Below are 22,991 nucleotides of genomic sequence, written 5' to 3' on the forward strand. Positions count from 1 at the left end.
TCCACCAATACCCCATCCAGTGGATGTTCCCCTAGCTCCCGACTTTGCTCTCCACTGGTGCAACAGTTTGGGGGGGCCTTGCACCCATGGCCCCTCCTTGGATCTGCCCATGATTTAGGCACACATCTAATTTGACCCTTAACTTTTGTTTAACACTTTAACTTTTGTTTGTCTTTTAAGTGATGAAAGTTTTTGCCACTCACTGAAACTTTGCCAAAAGATCTGGATCACAGCTAGACTAAAACGGAAGAGATAGATAGGAGGTTAGAAACCTAAATTTATTAAGGAAGATGTAGAGAGAGTTTGTTTCATTCAATCTCCTCCTCCAAGGGCGACCATCTGCCTGAAAGTAATCAAAAGTGTGGACAGGAAGGTGCCAGTGGAGCAAGATCCAAGAGAGAGAGAAAAAAGTAAGGTTGGCCCAGTAGCTGTTATAAACACTATGAACTCAACTCAGAATGATTCTGAGAGGTACAGCTACTGTTAACTCAATACAAACTGAAAATAATTGATTTCAGGAAGAAAATCTTTGCAGAAGGATTCTTCATAGCTGCAGAATTCTTGTTAGAAGACAACTATTTTAAAATGAGTCAGACCAACAGCCCATGAGGAGCTCAGGGCTGTCAATCCTGAGTCAACCGTGCCCAGAATGCAATCATAAAGGTTTAAACAGAGGGAAAATTTGAGTCATTGGACTTTGTAGGCAAGAACCTGGGCTAGGTTTGGAGGGTGCAGAAAAACCACAGTTCATGCTCCTGAGTCTAACGAAAGTAAGAATGAACTGGGGCTGCAGCACTTGGAAAACCACAGGACTAGTCAAGGAGACCCAGAAGGAATAAGCATAAAAAATACTGTTGTGATGTTCAATTTGAATACATGGCGCCACCTGGAGAACTGAGCTATATGTTTATTCCCAAACTACCAAGAACTATAATATGTTGATTCTAGTCAATCACCAGAGCCCCTAAAAATAAAGAACATTTTCACACCATTTAAATGGCCATTTACATGATTGTGTGAACAGTATATATACACGGGGGGGGGGGGGCATTTGTAAGGAAGCATTTTTGCCAATGTAGGATTTATATTCGCAATATAAACTCAATCCAAGGTAAAGTTGCTTGCAGTTTCATGTCTGAAAAGGCAGGTGAACTGGATAGGAGTAACTGAATGGGAGAAAAGACAAGACTCGTCAAGAAAAAGACAAAAGAAAGTGGCCAAATTAGCAGCAGCATTTGTAATAGACCTAAGTAAAACAAAATTAGATTTGCCAGGGCCAGAGAGTGGGCTGATGCATTAGCCTAAGTGCAAAGTTATTGTCAAGAGCTTTTGCAATGTGCATGGAAACAAGGATTAATGCATTTAGAGGTCTCAAATCTAGCCATTTTGCATTTTCAAAGTGAAATTTTGGTAGGTAGCAATCTAGGATTGATGTGCGTTCTATTGCCAGAACACACTAGTAAAATGATGCTTGGAAAAGGCAATTTATATCCACCTACGTTTACTGAGAAATTGAAAACCGATGTGTTGGAGATCAAAACATTGGTGACTTTTATCCATACTGATCTCTGCAGTTAGCTCAAAGGAATGAACATTTACAGAGAAGTTATCTATAACAACATTTGACAGGAAAACTTAAGAAAAATGTTTACTTCCCATATACTGCCTGACTGCATGTGTGGGGGGGGGGGGGGAAAACCTTAAAAAGGTTAACAGTTCAATCTTAACCTGAGCTGGAACAAGCAGACCACCTGGCCTACGCTGTATGCAGCACAGGTTTGAAGGAGGAGGGAGCCCAACTTGGGATAAGGAGATTTATGTCTCCTTCCCCCAAGTAATGCCCCAGCCACCTCAGTGAGGCTACTCAGACCTGGGACAGCAAAATTGCTGATGCAGAGCTTAGCAGCCTGGTGTAAGGCGCTAATCACACCCAAATTTCCAATGCTGATGTAGCTATGCCAGTGATGTAGCTACTGCAGTGGAGAGGCAGTAATGAAGACCTCCAACAAGGTAAGGAGACATTTGTTCCCTTACCTCAGGACTGCACTGCAGCTGCATCAGCGCTGCAAAGTTGGATAGCATTGGGCCCCAAGGTTGCAATCCTATCCATGCTACCTGGGAGAAACCCCCATTGACTATAATGGGACTTCTGAGTAGACATGCCTAGGACAGGGTTGTAAATGCTGCAGTCTGCAAAAGTGGTTGACTGGACTCCATCAACTGAATATTCAAGAAAGAAGTACATCAACAGGCTACTGATTTGCTCTCTTGAGTTATCAGTTCTTTCCCAAATTATTTTTCAAGATAAAAGAAAACCCTAATCTTTCAAGTCAAGTGTACATATCAAGTTTGTAATTTTTTTAATGTAAAAAAACGTAAATCTGGGGAGATAGGAAGAAAATGAAAACATTAAAGGGTCCACAAGAGCATTCTCTGGTCCAGCTGTTAACATACCAGTTTGCTTCTATTTTTCTAAGCTAAGAACAATGCTTTAACCTCAAATCTCCTCTTGAAAACATTTCTTTCCTCTGCTTGCCCTGGCACTAGGGGAAACAAAGAGGAAGGTATGAGCTTGTTCTCCCTGTTTGTTTTTTTTAATCTTTTGCTGCTCTTGATTTCTTAGCAGGAACTCACACTGAATCCTGCAGAAAATGTTCAACTAAAAGGTAAAGCACAATCATGCTGTCAATCTAATGAGGAATGTCTACAGCTCAGATGAGTCAAATTGGCTTTCATGTGGTGGCTGTTTGGAATTCCATTCATGTAGTAAATGCCCCACACAGTGAACTATTAGAATGTAGCACTTCACACGGACCAACTATCATCTGATTTTCTCTATGCAGGGACAAAGCACCAACAGGAAGGCTTTACAGTAGTATGCAGACAAACCACACAATTGTGATCAGTCCGTGAGGCAATCCATTGAACATCATCTCACATGGAGTAACCATTATGGAGATGCATTTTCAAGCAGTCTCCATACATACCTGCAGCTTCACAGGAGCTGCTTCCACACATGGTTGCGGTACATGTGTGAATGCAGCAACAACTGGGGTGTGGGACTGATTGTCACCCTGCCTTCTCGCAGGTTGCCAATCACATGGAAAAAAATTAAATGCTCAGCATCACCCACATGGATGCAGCATTATACCCATAGCCCTGTGTGGGATAGTACCACAGGGAAGTGGCTCTCTGTAACAGCATGGATACGGCAAGATTTTTAACAGAGAAAGGAATATTTGGAACAGCTTTTGGTAGGTTTAACACCATATTTTGAACTGAGTCAGCAATGATGACAGGGAGACAATAGGGACGAAACTAGAAAAATCACACAAAACAGAAACATTCTCTTGGCTGCATATAACAACATTCCAAAAGTTCTGGCCTTTGTAAAAGGGGCCAATGAGTGTTCGATTTCACATGAAAAAAGAACATGAGAAAGTCATTATTGATGGTACTGTCCTTCAGCAAAGCCCTACAGTTAAAATAAACTGTTGGTATGTTTCTTCCTCAAAGAGAAGACACTATTTTAAACAAGAATAACCCTAAAGCTGTGCGGGTCAGAGATATAGAGAAACCTTTTTAAAAAACAGACTGAGTAACAAGTGCCACTGATGGCAAACTACTTTACTACGAAGGTTTATTTACTGCACCAATTGACAGTCTCCAAATCATATTTTCATTTTACAGAATGAGTTCCAATACATTAAAGCGGACTGAAGAAAACATGAATGGTTAGAATTTGGTTCATTGACTTTTCCCTAACAACTTTCACAATTGGAGAAGTGTTGAGAATGCAGACTATACTGAGTGGTTGCATCTGGAAAACATATGGGGCTCTATACAATATATCTAGTAATTCCCATATATCCACCACTTGAGCACCAGCATAAACAAAAGCCCCTAGTGAAAAAACTGTTAAAATGGTAACAAGAACCAGATTTCAGATTGCTTCTGTAAAGTGTAATATTCAGTAGTGCTACTCTATTATTTAAAAAGATTTTTTTAAAAAATACACACAGCCAAAAAACAAACAAACAAACAAACAAAAAACACAAGCCATGGCACTAGACCAGTGGTTCCCAAACTTTTAGCACTGGGACCCACTTTTTAGAATTACAATCTGTGGGGACCCAACAGAAGTAATTTCATTAACCTGGAAGTGATGACATGGCTGGAAGTGACATCAAGCAGGAAAACTGTTAACACCCCATACAACAAAATCAAATTAATTAAGGAAGTAGGGGCACAGTCCTAGCCAGGTCTACACAGACGTAATTCCTATTTTGTTCAATGGGGCTTACTCTCAGGAAAGTGTGGTTAGGATTGCAGCCTAAGTAAATTAAAAGCTTACAATATATTAAAGTTTAAAAAATTGTTTAAAATAAAAAAGACCCCTCTAACCCTCCCAAGCAGTTGCTGATCTATTTTTAAAAAAAGATTCCCCAAGCATCACAAAGGCTGCAATCCTTTCCACACTTACCCGGAAGTAAGACCCATTGACTACCATTGTTAAAAGCATATACATTAGCCTGTTAGAAGTACAGAGGTGTAACATCTCGTCAGTGTCATTACATACCATGGTAACATCAAGTCTAATATATTAAAAGGAAATACACACTGAAATGAATGGGGACCCAGCTGAAATTGGCTTGCAACCCATCTAGTGGGTCCCAACCAACAGTTTGAGAAACACTGCACTAGACAGAAGCAAGCCTTCAGATAATAGAATATTTGTTTCTCCTTCATTCTACCCTCACAGGAACAGAACCAACAAAAGCAATTTAAAACATACTCTGTATAACACAAACACATCCAACTACAGCTGTCTTCAGAGGCTTGCCTGCGGCACATGGAATGCAGCCTAATTCTATACAAATATGCCATCTCCATGTATGCCAGTGCAACACCAGCCCCGGTAGCACAGAGGACCAACAACAGACAGGTGTGCCTTGGATGCTCATGCAGTAGTGGACAAATGCTGAGCCAGGCTCTTGCCCCTCAAAATGTGTATTGCAAGATATTTGGGTGACACTTCTCAGACTCCTGTTTGGAGGTATTCAGCCCCAGGAAGACTCTACGCACAAACACCCAACCAGAATGTCTACCTCACACAAACACCCCAACAGTGGAAGCAAGGGCAGCACACTACACACAGGTAAACAAGTGGGGGAGGGAATCCCATGCCACCACACACTGATGGTGCATCTCTGTTTCTCCCCCCCCCACAGGCACACACACACTCTGACCCTACAAGATTATCAGATGTGTCTTTGCTCTAAAACACGGGTGCCCAAACCCAGCCCTGGGGCCACTTGCGGCCCTCGAGGCCTCTCAGTGCGGCCCTCAGGGAGCCCCCAATCTCCAATGAGACTCTGGCCCTCCGGAGATTTGTTGGAGCCCACACTGGACCGACGCAACTGCTCTCAGTGTGAGGGCGATTGTTTAACCTCTCACGTGAGCTGTGGGATGAGGGCTCCCTCCACTGCTTGTTGTTTCACGTCTGTGATGCAGTAGCGGCAGCAAAGGAAAAGCCAGCCTTGCTTTGTGCCAAGCCTTTTGTAGGCCTTGAGCTATTGCAAGACCTTCATTCATTCATATAAGTTCATCTTTAATATATTCATTTATGTAAACTTATGTAAATTTATTCAAATTTTAAATGTAAATTAATTCTTTTTTTCTCCTGACCCCTGACAGAGAGACGATGTGGCCCTCCTGCCAAAAACTTTGGACACCCCTGCTCTAAAACTATGTTGCCTAAGCGTCCCTTTCTTTAGCAACAGATAAACGCAAGGAGTATCTACTCCCTTTTTGTGAATGCTAGAGACTCCAACCATTGCTACAGCTGGCTAAAGACTCATCTGAATCCATTTGACTTTTCAGGACCGTACCATTGCCACAAGGGGCTGAACAGTGGCCCTCTGCAGAGTTCCACTACAGTCCCTTCCAGGAGAGGGACAGGTAATTAATTTCCTAGTCACCATGCTCTTGCCCCAGATAGGGTATAGCTGCATGTACACTCTTATGGCACCACTCTCCCTTACAAACACTGATTATGCACCTCAAACCAGAGAACAGATGTGGCTGACGTTACTTTCAAGTCCTTGTTCCTCCTTCTGTGTGACTCCTTGAACCCCATGGGACAGCTATCCCACAAATGAAAACAAGGAAATCCTGCAATCTGCCTACAGTGACCATGATTAGTCCACCTGCTGCCCAGTGAGCTTACTGCGGACACTCCGCAGGGGAGCTTCTGGGGAGAGCAGTGTCCAAAATTAAAAGAAAATACAGGTGGAGCCTCTGTATCTGCAGATTGTGCACCCACAGATCTAGCTCAATGCAGGTCCCCCAGTCTGTTATGGGATCATCCCCAGGCCTGCAGGTAATTTGCAGGCTGGATAGTGTCAGGCCCTAAAGTCTTGGCCTGACCGCACACAGCATCATGGGAGGAGATGATGCAACATCTGGTGATGCATACCAGGTGACTGTCACCTGGTGAGTCACCCCATATGCCATCAGAGTGACTTTGCACTTTTAGTACGCTCTGATTGGCTATAGCCAGTATATAGTCCAGCGAGGGCAAGCTGGAGTGTGGGAGATGCAGAGTGGATTTTGTGCCGAAGGCTACGTCAGTGTGATTCGTGATTGTGTGTTATCTGGTCTGTTGCTGTATATATTGTACATAGTAAAGAGACATTTGGTGGAGGACTTCTGCCATGTGTCGTCTTTGTTCCCGGGAGTGCCTACGCTCTGACCTTGAAAGATAGGTAGAGAGTGCAGCTGGACAGCCGCTTGCTGTGAACGCTTACCAAGCCGTAACAAGCCACTTACCAAGCCGCTTACCAAGCCCAATGCGGGTTCCCCAGTCTGACGTTGGACTTGGCCCCACCTAAGCCCTCCAGAGGCAACCGAAGCAGCACTCTGGTTGCCTTTGGTTTTTCATCCAATATAGTCATTCTGAAGCCCGGGCGGATGCTTGCTGCCTCTGCAGGCTTCAGAAAGCCCTCTGGTGAGGACTGGAGCTGTGCTTTTTGGAGACTTTAAGGGGCCAAAGCTTGTGGATTTGATAATCCACAATTTTCTGTATCCATGGGGGTGGGGGTCCGAGAACTGATTCCCCGCAGATACTGAGGCCCCACCTATAGACAAAAATAGAGGTAAAACAGTGAATTCATGACAGCTTCCCAGTTCAATGGATTGTCTCAAAGACAGATCTTGTTTAATGATCAGTTGGGGAAGATGTGTTTTGACAGTGTAAGGCCCAGATAGGATTGGATTGCTAATAAAGAGGCACCCAAGGCACCTACTAGTACACTAAAACAACAAAATTATACAGCAACAAAAGCAAAAAGCAAAATAAAGCTGCAAGCAACAATACTACATCACTCAACTCAAATGTGTCTAAGCCAGAAAAGCCCATTCCTATAGATTAGAAACTTCCAAGGCTTGACACAACAAATGAGTTTTCAGATGCTGTTGGAACCTTGATGGTGAGGAGGCCAATTCCTGAGCAAGGTGTTCCACATACTAGATGCCAGCAAAGATTCTCAAACTGTGGGTTGGTGGCCCACCAGTGGGTCATGAGCCAATTTTTTGTGGCTCACAAAACTGACAGGGCAGATTAGACGACACGCATCATGGTTTAAGCAACCTGCTACTTGGAGGGGGAGCACTGCTGCCCAATCACCATTATAGCCACAGAGGCTTGATCGGCTGGTAAAGTGACACCTTTTTTTAAGGCAAGTCCTGACGCTAAAAAGTTTGAAGACCCCTGAAAAGTCCCTCTCACACACCACTGTCAAACAACTTTTTGTTGGCAGTATTGTGTGAAAGTTCCATTAGCTGGCCTCAGGGGTCAGCAATTTCATATGAGGGGAGGAAGTTCAGGTATTCTGGTCCTAAGCATTCAAGTTTTAAAGCAGAGGTCTTCAAACTTTTCAGTACGAGGGCCACATTGTACTGGCCCTAGCTCAATGCAGGGCATTTTACACATTTTTGCAAGTTAAAAAAAATTAGTTTTAGGAATGAATGAAATTTAAATGAATGTATATGTTTTACTTGGATCTTTTTTGTAACATGCATGATGCAATTCAAGACAAATGTGACAATTACAAAGAAACTATGCAGTGCTTTAACTGAGAAATGGTATATAATGAGTAAAAGTGTCAAACATTAGCAAATGCTCTATCAAAAAAAAGGTTGCTGCGGTCCAGATAAAATGTTGTGGAGGGCCAGATGTGGCCTCCAGGCTGTAGGTTGGAGACCTCTGCATTAAAAAATAACCAGCACCTTGAATTGCACTCAGACATGAACCAAACATCAATGAGAGCTGACAATGACATAGCAAAAGCATTATGCGAACATGATACCTAGAGCTGGTCAGAATTCATGCAACATCATTCTGTACAAACCGCAGTATCATAATGGGGCAAAGTATTTGGGTGAAATCTCCTTAGAAATCCAGTTCACCCAAATGTAATGTCAAGGACCAACTCCCTAAATCAGAATTTAACTGATAACAGTGACAAGCAGCAACCTTTCTTAACCCTCAACAGTGATTACACTGTAAACATTGAAGTGCTGCCATCTAAAAATGTGGCCCTTGCTATAGCAATTATAATTCTGACTTGGTTTTAAAAAAAAACAAAAACAATGCAATCATCCAATTTAAAGATGGGATTAACTGCACCCAAAAACTGCAAGAAGAATCAATTTTGTACAGACGCACAGTCCTACTTATGGCAAAGTGGAGCAGGTAATTCTGTGTTTAAAAATACCCTTCAACAGCCTACCTTCACGCAATAGGTACAACTATGTGTTACTGAAAACAATGCAAAGGGGAGGGTTCTCCTTTTCTGGATTCTACTCAGAGGTTAGGTAATGAAGTGTTATGCAGGTGGATCCGGGACTGCCCCCTTACAGTCTCTTCCTTCACTCGCACCTCACCATACCTTACCTAACTCAAACGCTGACTATAAACATTTAACACAAACAAAAGGACAATTGCTGCAACATTCCCTTGGTTAAAAGAACATGCTTTGTTAACGTGAATTCCCTGAACTGTTAATAAAATAGAAAAATGAGCACAGTACCTTATTTTACCGTATGCCATTTTCTTTTATTGTACTTTAAATTCTCTTTAGTTTTTCTCTCTTCCCTTCCCTTCCCACCACTAAATTTTTTTTAATCACTCAGAAAAAATCCTTATCAATGGTATTTACAATGCATAATTAACTGCAACATGCTATCGAAAAAGGTTCTGCTTCTTGGCGCTCTTACCCACAAAGATAGTATGAAATTACAACACTAGATGTGGATTTCACTCCCTACTATTAGATGACTGCCTCGTGGTAAGATCAACGAAGAAGGTATGGCTTGAAAAAGCAAGCTAACCCAATTCACACAAGTCTATGGCTTGCTGAAAGTTCTGGAGGAAATAAAAAAAAAGTGTTCAAGCCTTTTAACTGACCCAGTTGTAGAGTTGAGAGCACTTCAAGGTGATTCTGAGAAACTGCTGATAGTAGGAGAAAACAGTCATGTGAAATTCTGGTAGTGAATTGTTCTAACATATGTAAAAAAAAAAAAAAAAAAAGGAGGGGGATAAATGATATAAAGGGCAGGAGGTCTGGTCTAGAGGGTCAAGCCTCCGTTTGCCCGAAGATAATATCCGAAGGTCGCCAATTCGAAGCCACTGGCACCGTACGACCTTGAAGCAGCTGACAAACTGAGCTGAGTTATTCCACCTGCTCTTGGAAAGATGAAGGAGCTGCTTGTCAGCCTGCATGGGAAGAATCTGGAGGCCAGAAAGTGATAACAGACCATAAAAGATCTATCTGAAATGTTGCGGTTCTTGAAAGATAGAACCTTCTTTAATTGTAAAAATCCCTACGGGGATTTAGAACAGCCTGCCCCTGTAAACCACCTTGAATTAATGTCTGAGGAGAAATCTGACAACCAAGAAAGGCGGTATATAAATGCATGTATTATTATTATTATTTATTATTATTATCATTATCATTATTATTATAAAGGCAGATCATGATCGGTGGTGGGTTCTCAAACACTGCCCCCTAGTAATTGGCAGTGATCCATTGCATGCTGGGATCTCCAGCGGTAATGGCATGACTTATAAAAAAGTTGCCACAATCTAGCAATCACTCTGAAACAATGGGATAAGGATGAGGAAACTGAAAAGGAATAATTAGACATATGTGCCTTCTAGATTTTCAGGAGTATATGTGATGGCCAGTCTTTTCAAAGACAGAGTTAAAAAAACCTAGCGTGAAAGTGGCTCAGTTCAATAAAAAATTTTCATCATCTGTTACATTAAGGGGGAGGAGGTCTTCACATTCTAATGTTTCACCTTAAAAATGTTAATTTAATCTCAAATAATCATTTCTATAATTAACCCAATCAGACTTGCATACTATTTTTACCATTAATATTTCTATTGCTCCAATTAAAAAAAATAAAAATACAGAGGAGGTGCACTTTGTCAAAAGAGATATTATACATAAAATCCATTATTTAAAAAGTTAAATTTAAACAACAAGCCACTCCTCTTCTAGCTTGCTTGAGAGTCAAGTGGTCTACAAGAAAGGCAATCAAAAATGATAATGCAATCCTCTGCGTGTCTACTCAGAAGTAAATCCTATTGAGATTAATGGAACTCACTTTAAAGTATGTATAGGATTGCAGCGTTAATTAAAACAAAGCATCACAAAGGCCTGGAGCGGGTGTCGACGCAATGTCATTTCTGCCCCATGGTCTGAATGTCAAAGTGAAGAAATTCAATGAAGCGTGGGTAAATAGCGGCAGTAACTATGACTCTCTTAATGACCTAATGTTTACATGTTTGAGAGCAGCATCGATTTTAAATAGAAATTAGGGCAAAAACAGATACTGCATGTTCAGATCCATCTTAATACTTTTTCCCCAAAAACAAATACCAGAATGTCCAGTTGCTTTTATAAAAACTGGATCCAATTTTTTTTATAAATACCAGTACTTGTAATTTGACTGACAAGAGACAGAGAAGATATAAAAGACTGTTCCAGCAGACAGCAGGAACCTTTAAAAAAAAAACCTTTCCAGCACTTAATTTTTTTTATTTTTCTTAACTTCAGCTTTAAGACTTTATGCAATCCATATATATCCACCAACATCACCTGCTCTTCTGCTTGCCAGCATGATTATGGATGCTAAAAATCTGGCTTTACTTGTTGGCACAAAGTTAGGTGTGTACCGGAGTTATTCAGTGCTTTGGGATTGCTGCTTTTCTCCTAGTTACCCTTCTAAGATTTCTGGGCTTTGGGCTACTTTCCTGATTCAAACAGGGACAGTAGATTCTGGGTTGGAACCCCTGCAGGGCAATGTGTTTGTACCACCTCTGTTTTCAAGGAAGCCTCTTTCCCTTCACTCGAATACAGGGATTATACATCTGAGTGGAGGCTGTACAACTGAAAGGCAGACCTAGCTGTCAAGCCATCCTTCCCACCTTCCTTATATCAGACAAGGTTTTGGCTGTGCTTCTGACCCTCTGCAAGCATGGTGACCAATGAAGTCAGAGTATATGACCAGAGCTTTCAGAGAGATTCATAGCCTCAGCTGCCTGCTAAGCTATCTAGATGTTTGCTCCACATTGGTGGGCAACCTTCAGTCTCGAAAGACTATAGTATAAGCACCCGGTACAGCACCCGGTATTCCCAAGCGGTCTCCCATCCAAGTACTAACCAGGCCTGACCCTGCTTAGCTTCTGAGATCAGACGAGATCACATTATTAGAGGAACATAGAGCTCATATGATCAGAACAGGACTTACCTACTCAGAAGTGAGTAGACTCACATTAGGATTGTGCTGTAAGGTAGAGCTCTCCAGACTGTGGGCCAGATCTGGTGCCCTGCCTAATCCTTCCCCCAGGTAAACGGTGCCTACTGTTCCATGGGGGAACCTCCTGGTCATGGTGCCAGTCTCCACCAACCTGTGCCCCAGCTTGCCACATCAACCCAGAAATCCAAGCACAATGGCTGCCGGGGCGACAGAACCTGGAAGCAGCAAGCCAGGGCACAGTCTGGGGGAGATTGGTGTTGTGATCAGGAGGCTCGCACGCAAAACGGTAAGTGCCGTTTGCCATTCGTGCCAGAGAAGCCTTTCCTGGTGCACAACCATCTCCAGTTGAGAGACCACTGCTGTAAGGCATGAAATTTTGGGAGGCCCACGTACCTTATTTCAATTTCTCTCTAATTTGACTTTTATTATTATTTGTATTCCTTAAAGTCTACTAGAAAACTTGCAGCACTAATAATAAATAGTATAGATTATAAACCACATAAAATTTTGGTTGTCTATAGTGCAAACAAACTGTGACCCTGTGACTGTGTCCCTGGCAGGACAAAGTTCCAAGCAACACAGTCCTGGAACGAGCTGGAATCCCTAGTATGTATGCACTGCTGAAACAAAGACGCCTGTGTTGGCTCGGTCATGTTGTGAGAATGGATGATGGCCGGGTCCCAAAGGATCTCCTCTATGGAGAACTCGTGCAAGGAAAGCGCCCTACAGGTAGACCACAGCTGCGATACAAGGACATCTGCAAGAAGGATCTGAAGGCCTTAGGAGTGGACCTCAACAGGTGGGAAACCCTGGCCTCTGAGCAGCCCGCTTGGAGGCAAGCTGTGCAGCATGGCCTTTCCCAGTTTGAAGAGACACTTGGCCAACAGTCTGAGGCAAAGAGGCAAAGGAGAAAGGCCCATAGCTAGGGAGACAGACCAGGGACAGACTGCACTTGCTCCCGGTGTGGAAGGGACTGTCACTCCCGAATTGGCCTTTTCAGTCACACTAGACGCTGTTCCAGAACCACCATTCAGAGCGCGATACCATAGTCTTTCGAGACTGAAGGTTGCCAACAACATAGTGCAAACAAGTTGTGCAAGGGAAAGATTAAAAAAAAAAAACATGCAAAGGGTTGCTGTTCGAACATGTTGGAGGCAAGCTCGGTAGGCAACTGGTACTGGTAGATGTGCTAATGCAATTTGAAAATTACATGATTCAACTTTTGGCCTCTTTACTGCAGAATCCATTTATTACAGTGCTTTGACTTCCCTTAGGAGAGACCGTTATCACAAAGAGCAAAAGTCAGAGGTTATGGAGGTGTCAAGGTTGACATTAAGAGACTGAAGCCCAGCTCCAGACCTACCGAAGCAATTAAATGTAGGAGCAGAGATGGAGACGGCTTAACTTATTTAGCATGAAGAATTCAAGAAGCACTAAATAATGATTCATTTGACGAGGATTGCTTCATCATTCATAAGCTTTATGGGGCCACAGTCAACATACACGTTATCTTAGCAATAATTTTAGCAGACTTTTCCAGACTACTTTCAGCTGAAAAACAAACTGAAATTGTTTTCTCTGTATAAGGATCTGTGAGCATATCGGGGTTAACACCCTGGAAATATAAGGTGGTATTGGGGGAAAGAATGCTGCAGTTAATACAAATAAGGTCAAGATTTCTGTTTCCAAATGTAGTTATTTATCAAGGCTCATACGTATAAAGAATAGGCTTCAGCACCCAGAACTGCTTGTGTTTTGAATCTCTCCAATGCGGAGAGCCAAGGATGATGGATTGTGGAGAGTACTAATCTGAAAAAATGTTTAGCTGTCACTGAATGTGGCACTGTGGCTACAAGCTTGTACCCTTGGCTCATTTATTCTCTGCTGCATGCTCTGTTATTTGTAGGTCACTTCCTGGCCCCCTTCCAGAGGAAGAAAGCAAACCCATTTCATCAGTACTGAAGTTACTTTACAGTTACCTCATTCAGATACTGCCGAGACCATCAAGACTTTTCGTTGGTTGAATGACTTATTACGTATCAGAGTCACAGTTCAATTCAATTCCAAAGCTGTATTTTTTTTAAAAAAAAATACATCTTATTGAACTTGCACTTCTTTAAAAATGAAAGTGGTGGAGCAGATGAAAAATAAACCTTCGTTTTAATATGTGTGCAAAAAGACATTAAACATGCTGCAAAAAGACATTAAACAGCAGTACAGAGTTACAGATGTTAAGATGACATTTTTTACAATCACTGCAAAGATTTGTATGTGACAGCTTGTCAGAGACATAGCCTCCTTTGATAATCCCTTCGTGGGCAACTTAAGCCTATAAGGCTCAAAATCTAATTTTGATGGAGGCCGGTTGTCCTTCAATTTGAAGGTGATATTAAAAACACATTCCTTCTACCAACTCTTAACTCAACAAGTCATTTGAAATTAAAAGAAGCTGTCATCTCTTCTCTTGCTGAATTGCATACAGAACAACAAGGTTTCACATGGCTAACCCCAGATGATAAACAAAAATTATTTTTGTGAGAGTGTTTTTATTTGTTTGCTTTATTAGTTTATGGAATCTATCATTGACACATCTAGTAAATAGGACAGAGCCTCTTAGGTAAAAGAGTAAGAAAGGACCTATTTAAAAAAATCATTTCACATAAGGAATCTTATTTAGGCTATTTATTCTATTCACATTTACTGGGGAGTAAGCACCATGCAGTATAATGGAACTTACTACTGAGTAGACATGCATAGGCTTGGACTCTAATTTAGGTAATACCATTAGTCTGAAAATTTTGAAGAGGTACACAAATTAAAATTAATCTTTTCATTCCTCTTTTTATCCTGAAAATCGCCCTGCTGAAACAAAGATTTGCCTGGAAGCAATGAGTTTAAATTTTATTTCATTTAAAAAAAAACCCACTGCATCAGGGGCAAATCCTTGTTTCAGCAGAGGAATTTTCAGGAATGAGGGCCCAATCCTATCTAACTTTCAAGTGCCGGTGCAGCTGCAATGCAGCCCCAAGGCAAGAACGTTCCCTTATTTTGTGGTGGCCTCCATAACACATAACCTCCACAACCACCCTCCCACCACAGGATGCAGTGCACACCCCATTGGCATGGCTATACTAGTGCTGAAAAGTTTGGCCCTGAATCTCCCCTTCCCAGCACACACCGTTTCTGAACAGGATTGCCAGCTCACACACCAGTTGTAGCGCAAAGGCGATGCTTCTGATTTAGAAGCACACCACCAGAGCACACACTTGCACATTCAAGCAGTTAAGTCCTAATATACCGTAGATACGATAAAACGAATTTAAAGGGACAGTCAAGTCTCTGAACTAAATACGAAACAATGAATGCAGAGATATTATTGTACTATTAAGAATACTTATATAACACTTTTCAACAAAGAAGTTCACGGTGTAAAATAGTGATTCCCTGACCCAAAATGGCTACAATCTATGAAAAGACCAGCAAAAGGTCACTGGAAAATATATTTTACTTTGCTGGGGTGAATAGGGACAGTTGCTCTCTCCCTGCTTAATGAGTAGAGGAAAAGTAGTGGGTATGTATGTTACGAGTAGAGTACTGTTAAAAGTTAGCAGGTATTGTATAAACTCCTGAGACTCTAGACATAGCATCAAGGTTTCTGTCACCCATTTATCCAGATTTCAAACTGACCAAACACAGCATTTTACAAATGCCCCACAATGCACGCATCCTACTGTTAATGTGCACAATTCCAATTTGTAGGCTCAGGGCACTAAAATGATCAGTCAACAACAACTGGTGGCCAGCGTGCTGCCCTGGCAACCACCGGTGCGTGAGCACCATAAGGCATGTAGCTACCAATGGTAAGCCCACAGGAGGACTAAATTGTCTCACCAGGTAGCGGGAAGGTGTTCCGAGGCAGGGAAGGGCAGAATTGGGCAGAGGGAGGGTGGACCGAGGGGAAGATTGGGTCTGGGAGGGGGGTTAGCGTCAGCAGCAGAGTCTGCCACCAAATCTATGCCCCTTTTCTATGTCCCTTTTCTATGCCTTGAAGCATGACACAGACCTCCTTGGTCCTACAATCATTAAATAGTGGGTGCAGAACCAAGGAGACTCATTGTTGACCACAGAACTGGACACAGAGTAAGGGAGCACTTGTTCCCTTACCCCGAGGAGACTCCAGCAGCTGCCCCGCCCTCACATGATACAGAGGCCATATCAACACCGCTGTACCATGGGGCACCATCAGGGAATAGGATTGGGCTGTAAGTACATTTTTGCACACGGAGCCTTATTATGCTGTAACACCAGATAGCTTCCTCACCAGAACAATAGCTTAGCAAACAGGTCTAAGATTTTAACTTGTAAATTTGTCAAGATTGGTGATCTACAATGGATCAAAGGCTGCCTAACAATGACACCCTCTTGAAGGATCAAATGCTCTTACAACAAAGAGTCTTCACGCTCAAGGAACACAAAAATTCTGACACATAAAGAAGAAAAGTTGTTATGAAAACAAGCCAAACAACTTTTAACAATGACTAAAACATAAAAGTTTTTCCTAACAGACTTTAAAGGTGAACTAGACACAGTACAACCACCTAGGCAGAAATAAGAAAGCCACAAACACTGTAATAATAATAATAATAAATAAACTTTATTTGTATCCCGCCCTTCTCCCTGAAAGGGACCCATCACATTCCAAAGAAGCTAAAATGGAATTAAGAGTTTTTAAAATCAGGTACTATTAGATATTTTTTTTATCTCACTGGACACCTGCAGTAGCAAAAGAAGAAGAAGAAGGAGGAGGAGGTACTACTAGTCCATTAGTCTTATGGAATATTTTGATTTGATGTGAAAAACAAATTGCTTGCATTATGCAGTTAATAAACACACTTCCCCCCCCATGCTGTTCATCATGGTGGTGAACGTCATCACCCGCAATCTGCAAAAGCCGGCGCCATGGACACTTCTTTATGAAGATGGTGTTCTTCTCGTGTCCAACAACCAAGTGGACCTCAAACAGCAAGTATAAGCTTGGAGTGACTGTCTCGCATTGTTTAGCCTCCTCCTCAATATCAAGAAGATGGAGTACATGATGACGTACTCTGATAAGTTCAGGATAATCCATGTGAACAGCATTGACCTCCCATGTGCTGAGATGTTCTGATACCTTGGGTCAACGACTGTGGCCGACAGCAGCCTGAGTCACGAGACCACTGCACAATTAAATGCAACCTGGACAAAATGGTGCACAATGACCAGTGTCCTTTGCAACAAGAAGATCAGCGGTTGTCTCAAGCTGAAGATCTACCAGGCGGTCATCTACCAGATGGAGCTGAATGCTGGCCAGCAACAAGAAAAGTCAAACATCGCCTCAGTGTCATGGAGACCAAGATGCTGCGTTGGCTCAGTGATTGACCACTCGTTTTGAGCACATTCGCAACAACGACATCCAGCAGCAGTAAGGTGTCGCTCCAATCACCAACAAGTTGAGAGAATGGCACAGCCACGTTCTGCACGCCAACAGCGATACACTGGCACAGAAGGGCCTTCAGTTGGAGGTCAACGGCAAATGCGTGAAGGGCCAACCAGAGCAGCGCTGGCTTCAGCGACATGAAAATCACCCACCTTCACCCAGACCAAGCCTGCAATTGAGAGAAATGGCGATTCCGATCCAAAATAGCAGACTCTGATACTATTATGTGAGAATTTAATTTATTTTTCAGCTTGGTGCATTTTGAAAGATGTGGTGTTGACTCCTACAATTTGATGGTGTTATTGGAAGTGCAACAACTGAGCACACTGGAATGGGATTTCAGCATAAGACCAAAGCTGGAATGCAAGGGATAACCTCAAATGTGGCTTTATTAGTCAACGAGAAGGAAATTCTCAGCTAACGTGCCAGGAAAAGGAAGAAAAGTGGCATTATATAAACTGACAAAGGAAAGGATGCAGCTGCAAAGTGCGCTATCAGGAGGAAGCCCCCCGAGTAGTGGAAGCAAAAACTAGATTAGAGAGCTTGATCTGCTACCTTCAGTACAAGCAATTTTCAGCTCTCAGCGAAAGCAATTTCCTCAGCTGTCTGCCAACAAGAGCCTTTTTTTTCCAGATCTGGGATCTGCTTTTTGCCCTGACTGGCAACATGGGGCAATTTTACTTAAAATCCAACATGCCATAGCCGGATGAGATATGGTAGGAGATGCAAAGAGAAGATGTGTCTTGAAACGGAATTTATTTAAAGTACTCCAGAGACAAAGTGTGGTTTGCGTTTGGCTTGCTGCTGCAGAGCTGCTATTACTGCCTAAAATATTTATTGCTCTAAAATCTCATCTGAAAATGGCCAGAATGCTGCGAAGAGTCAGTGAAGTAAGTGGGAAAAATACCACCGCATAACTTGGCTTCAGTGACATTTTGTTCAATACTTCATTGCACCTGAGCAGTCCAGAGAAGCCCCAGGAAAACGTTACTAGTTTAAAAACAAAGCCTCACTTGATCTCCAGTACTTTTAGTTACTGCCCTCAGTTAAATTAAACAAGACAAATCATCCAGAGAGAGAGAGATGGAGTCCTGAGATTTATTTTCTGCTCTGCCAATGACCCATTTCCTAAAATGGGAAAAGTGATGAGTAGCCCAATCCTATCCTGTGCTGAATCAGGCAGGTCAACTGGCCTGCACTATATCCAGCACAGGGTAGTAGGTAGCTGCTCCACAACTCAGAGTAAGGGGATTTATTTCCACTTACCCCATGTAGCGTAGCAGCCACCTTTATGGGGCTGCTCAGATCTGTAGCAGCAAAATGCTGGTACAGATCCGAGCAGTCCAGTGTAATGTCAGGCTGGCCTGGAGGGGGGTTAGGATATGGCCTAGGTTGCCCAGGCTGATCCCACCCCCTCTGGGGCCTGGTTCACCTACCTGTCCACCCTCTCCTCCACCCCAAAATGCCCCCATTCTGCTCTCTTGCCACTCTCTCCAACCCCCTGAACTGGCCACCCTCAACCAGTGCAACTTTACCTTTTCCTGGAGCCACAGGGCCTCCCTAAGCCATCAGCCTCCCTGTTCCAGCATGGTTTAGGGTTGGGCTGTTTATGTTCTTTTTTATATGTTTAATTGATAACTGACAGTCAGCTGTTCCTCTTTTAAAGATACAGGATTTCATCAGGGTAGGCATCTACAGCTGCATTAGTCCATTCAGATATCCCAAAAAGACTATAATATTCAAGAATGAGGATCTAGCTTAGGGCAGTGAATATCACAATAAAAACTGAATTATTTTTTTCAGGGAGCACCCTAGCACCTTTGCTAAAGCTAAGAAGACAACTGACAGCCCCATGTAAATCATTCTGAATATTCAAAAAGCCAAGACAGTACAATAAAATGTTGTCTACTGTATCTGCAAAATGGGTAAAGAGATTCAAAAACAGCAAGCAGGCAATCTAAGTAAGAACACTCTACTACAATTGGCTTTCAAATTGACAGCCCAACCCTATGCATGTCTACTCAGATGTAAATCCCATTAGAGTCAATGGGGCTTACTCCCAGGAAAGTCTCGATAGAACTGGGCTGTAAATCACAGAAGAACTGGGATTATCTTAAATGTTTTGAGAAGTATAGATTTTACCACTGAATCATGATCCTGAAGACAGAGGGCCAAATTACATGTTACATTAAACTTGTTTGGCTCTGTGTTGACTTTAAAAATGAAACAGAAGACATGGAAGATCAGAACGGAGATCATGGGCAAAGTTACCCCTTTTGTTTTCAGTTCTGGACCCAACAAAAATCTCACCCATGAAAACTTCCATTGGTAAGAAGTTAAATAGTGTATTCTCTCCCTGCACACACATCTCTAATCCCATCCCATCACTCAATGGCTCCTTGTAAGAAACATCAAAGTCTAAAGATAAAAGCCATACCTGTCCTTTATATACTATAAACAAGCTAAAAGAAAAACAGGGAAGGGTTTTCTGTGGAAGGCAGCAAGTACTGCAAGTTTGCCTTCATGCCAATTGATCCCATCTCACTCTAGCCAATAAAAACAGAATTCTTTGAGGCTGACCTCCTGCAGAGTTTTAAAAATTAAGATACAACTCTTAAGAGAAATTGAGGAAAGTATTAGAATACTTTTTAGAATACTTAGAATATTAGAATCTCTGAATACAGAGATTCAGAGATCTCTGAAGTAGATAAGAAATAAGAAATTCTTTCCCTTGATCAGATAGGAACAGCACCTGGACAAAAAAGGCAACTGCTATATCAAAGAAGGGTTGTTTGTTTTTAAACAATACATTTTGCCCTTGTAAATCACATTCCTTCTGCCACCTGGGCTTAGTCTTTTCCTCCACCCCACGAACATTTTTGATTCATCCCAGCAGTAGTTTATGATATGCAGAAACAGGCAAAATTACAGGTAAAGATCCAGAAGAAAACTGCATGTCACTTATTTTTCCAACTCACAAAAACCAGTCCCTGAGAAAATTGGACCCTGAAGACAAACCATGGAGCCATTTGTAGAATTACTTTGTCTCCTAGAGCACAGCAGTTTCTGGAATATTGCATCAATAGTCATTTGCTTTAGTACATGGAGGGGAAAGCAGCCTTAAACGATCAATCAAAAAGTACACCCTTACAGGAACAACAACAAAAAAAAACAATCTGAAATGAACACCATGCGCTTAGTCATCAAAAGAAAATCAATGAATACAAAGGAACATTTAAGAACCATACTCCAAGATCTGTCCTATACTGGATAATTATGGTGTTCAACTGCACAGTGTAAATTCCAGGAGTTCAATACACATACAAGCCAGAAGGAGAGGGAGGGAGGGAAAATATTAATGAAACACCATCTTTTAAATTGCCATATTTTCAAGTTCAACAAGGAATCTACCATTCACAGGAATTTAACAGAGCACACAAGTGTAAAATACTCTGAACTATACTATTCACCCTTGGTTTGATAAGACACTGCTACGTAACAGCATAGCATTACTTCAAGCCAAAGGAGAACATCTGGTGCAAAATGCTGAAGCTTCATCCACTATCTCCTCTATTTTAGTTCTGCCTTTCTCCAACTTGAGCCTTGAAATTACTCTTTATATAGAGCTCGGGAGTTCTGAAAGCGTGAAGTGACTCTCCTGAGCGAGCCCTGAATAATTGCCAAGGGAGGTATAGTGCAGGCCACCACTTCAAAATCTAGTGATAGTACAAGTCCAAGAAAAAGCAGACACCAAACATAGACATGCTGCTCTTATTTGCTACATAGTTCAGGGGAACCTTAGGAAGTCATATAGCAGATGAAAGGTATCTTTAATAAATATATTCCCCACTGAGTTCATTACACAGAACATCAACAAAGCAAAGTCTATCCATGCAGATACCAATTTCTGTTATCACTGTTGCTTTTTCAGTGCTCTGCTGATAACATCAAAATTACCCTATATTACGTCTACTCTCATTGACTACTTTGACTACATTGACTACTCTGTCTTGCAGGTGTCTAGTTTTATATCAGCCACATCTCTCCAAAGCTGGGATTTAAAACTTTGAAAACCCGAATGGAGGATATAGGGCAGCAAGAGCTGTTTGCAACCACATCCATGACCCGTTCACCCCTCCAGTTTTCGCTTTTTCCCAATCTTGGATAAAAGGCCCGCTTACTTATACTTCCTATTCAACTCACAGGAACAGAAAGCCTTCTCCCTGGTGCGTTGCAATGTTATGACATCTAATTCTACATTGGGGAGATACAATGGCCTAAGTGTGCAAGCAAGGGTGTGTAGTTGCAACTCTCTAGACATTGAATCTCTTCCACATATGATCCTAACTTGCAAATGGTTTTATGATCTGCATTTGCAGTTGCTCAGGCCGCTTTTGTCCTCCATATGTGGGTCGGAGGACCTTGTGCTACATCATTTGCTGTTAGGAAAGGATGAGAAATGTACACACCAGGTGGTGAAATTTCTTTATTTAATTTTGAGGAGGCGTGGTATAAATGAGTAAGGGATGTATTGGCTTGATTTATGGGGGCTGTTTTAGGTATGGTTTAAGTGTTTTTGTTTTATTTTACGCCAATAAAAGGTTCCTGAAACTCATACCAGCCACGTAGACAGAGTTTGGTTGGCAACCTTCAGTCTCGAAAGACTATGGTATAAGCCTACAGGACCCGAAATTCCCAAGCGGTCTCCCATCCAAGTACTAACCAGGCCTGACCCTGCTTAGCTTCCAAGATCAGATGAGATCAGGCATGTGCAGGGTAACAGTTGCTGCAGCAGACAGAGTTTAAATTAATTTTATTTATTTAAAAGATATGTATCCCACCTTTCTGATAAAATTCACAGCACAATCTTAAACTTTCCAGCGCTGATGCAGCTGTACCAACAGGTCACACGCTACATCCTGTGGTAGTGGGGCAACCATGAGGGCCTCCTCAAGGTAACCAATGTTCCTTTAGCTCAGGGCTGCATTGGCAGTGGGAAGTTGTTTAGGATTGTGCTATCACACTGATGTATTAACAAATTCAGCAACAGTCACAGCACATTAAATAAAACAATCCAAATTCAAGAGACCAATGTAACATTACATATAATCCAGGAAAACACAATTAAAGAGACAGAGGAAGGTTGAAGCCCTCTCATGGGATGGAGTTTGACAAGGAAGGGGCTATAAGACAGAAAGCTCTTTCACATATCCCCACAAAAGTCACACTTTAGAGTGGCAATTTTCAACCTTTTTTCATCTCATGGCACACTGAAAAGGCACTAAAATTGTCAAGGCGCACCATCAGTCTTTTGTCAGATAATTGACAAGGCACACCATGCTGCTAGTGGGGGGAGGGGCTCACATCCCTCAACGGTCCTATTAATAAAAGATATTTATTTAATAAATTCACCAAACTCCCATGGCACACTTGTGGACCACTCGTGGCACACCTGTGGACCATAGCACACTGGTTGAAAACCGCTGCTTTAGAGGGCAAAGGGATTCTTCACAGAAGAATCTCACAGCAGTGGTAAATTCATATGGGAAGAGGTCGACTCTCACCTCCTTACTGATAACCTGGCTAGGACCTCTTAATACATTTTACCCTCTCTTTCCCCCAGTGCTGTGGGTGCCCAAAGCAGCCTGCAATAAACAAAACAAAACATAAAAGCCATTAACATTTA

The 22,991-nt window shown here is 42.1% G+C and overlaps 1 pseudogene; it reads right to left on the minus strand.

Moving 5' to 3' along the window:
- Positions 1–21,979: 21,979 nt before the first annotated feature.
- On the minus strand, positions 21,980–22,099 carry LOC136659816 (5S ribosomal RNA; annotated as a pseudogene).
- Positions 22,100–22,991: the final 892 nt, after the last annotated feature.

The sequence above is a fragment of the Tiliqua scincoides genome, chromosome 8 (genome assembly GCF_035046505.1).
Source record: "Tiliqua scincoides isolate rTilSci1 chromosome 8, rTilSci1.hap2, whole genome shotgun sequence".
Taxonomy (NCBI): Eukaryota; Metazoa; Chordata; class Lepidosauria; order Squamata; family Scincidae; genus Tiliqua; species Tiliqua scincoides.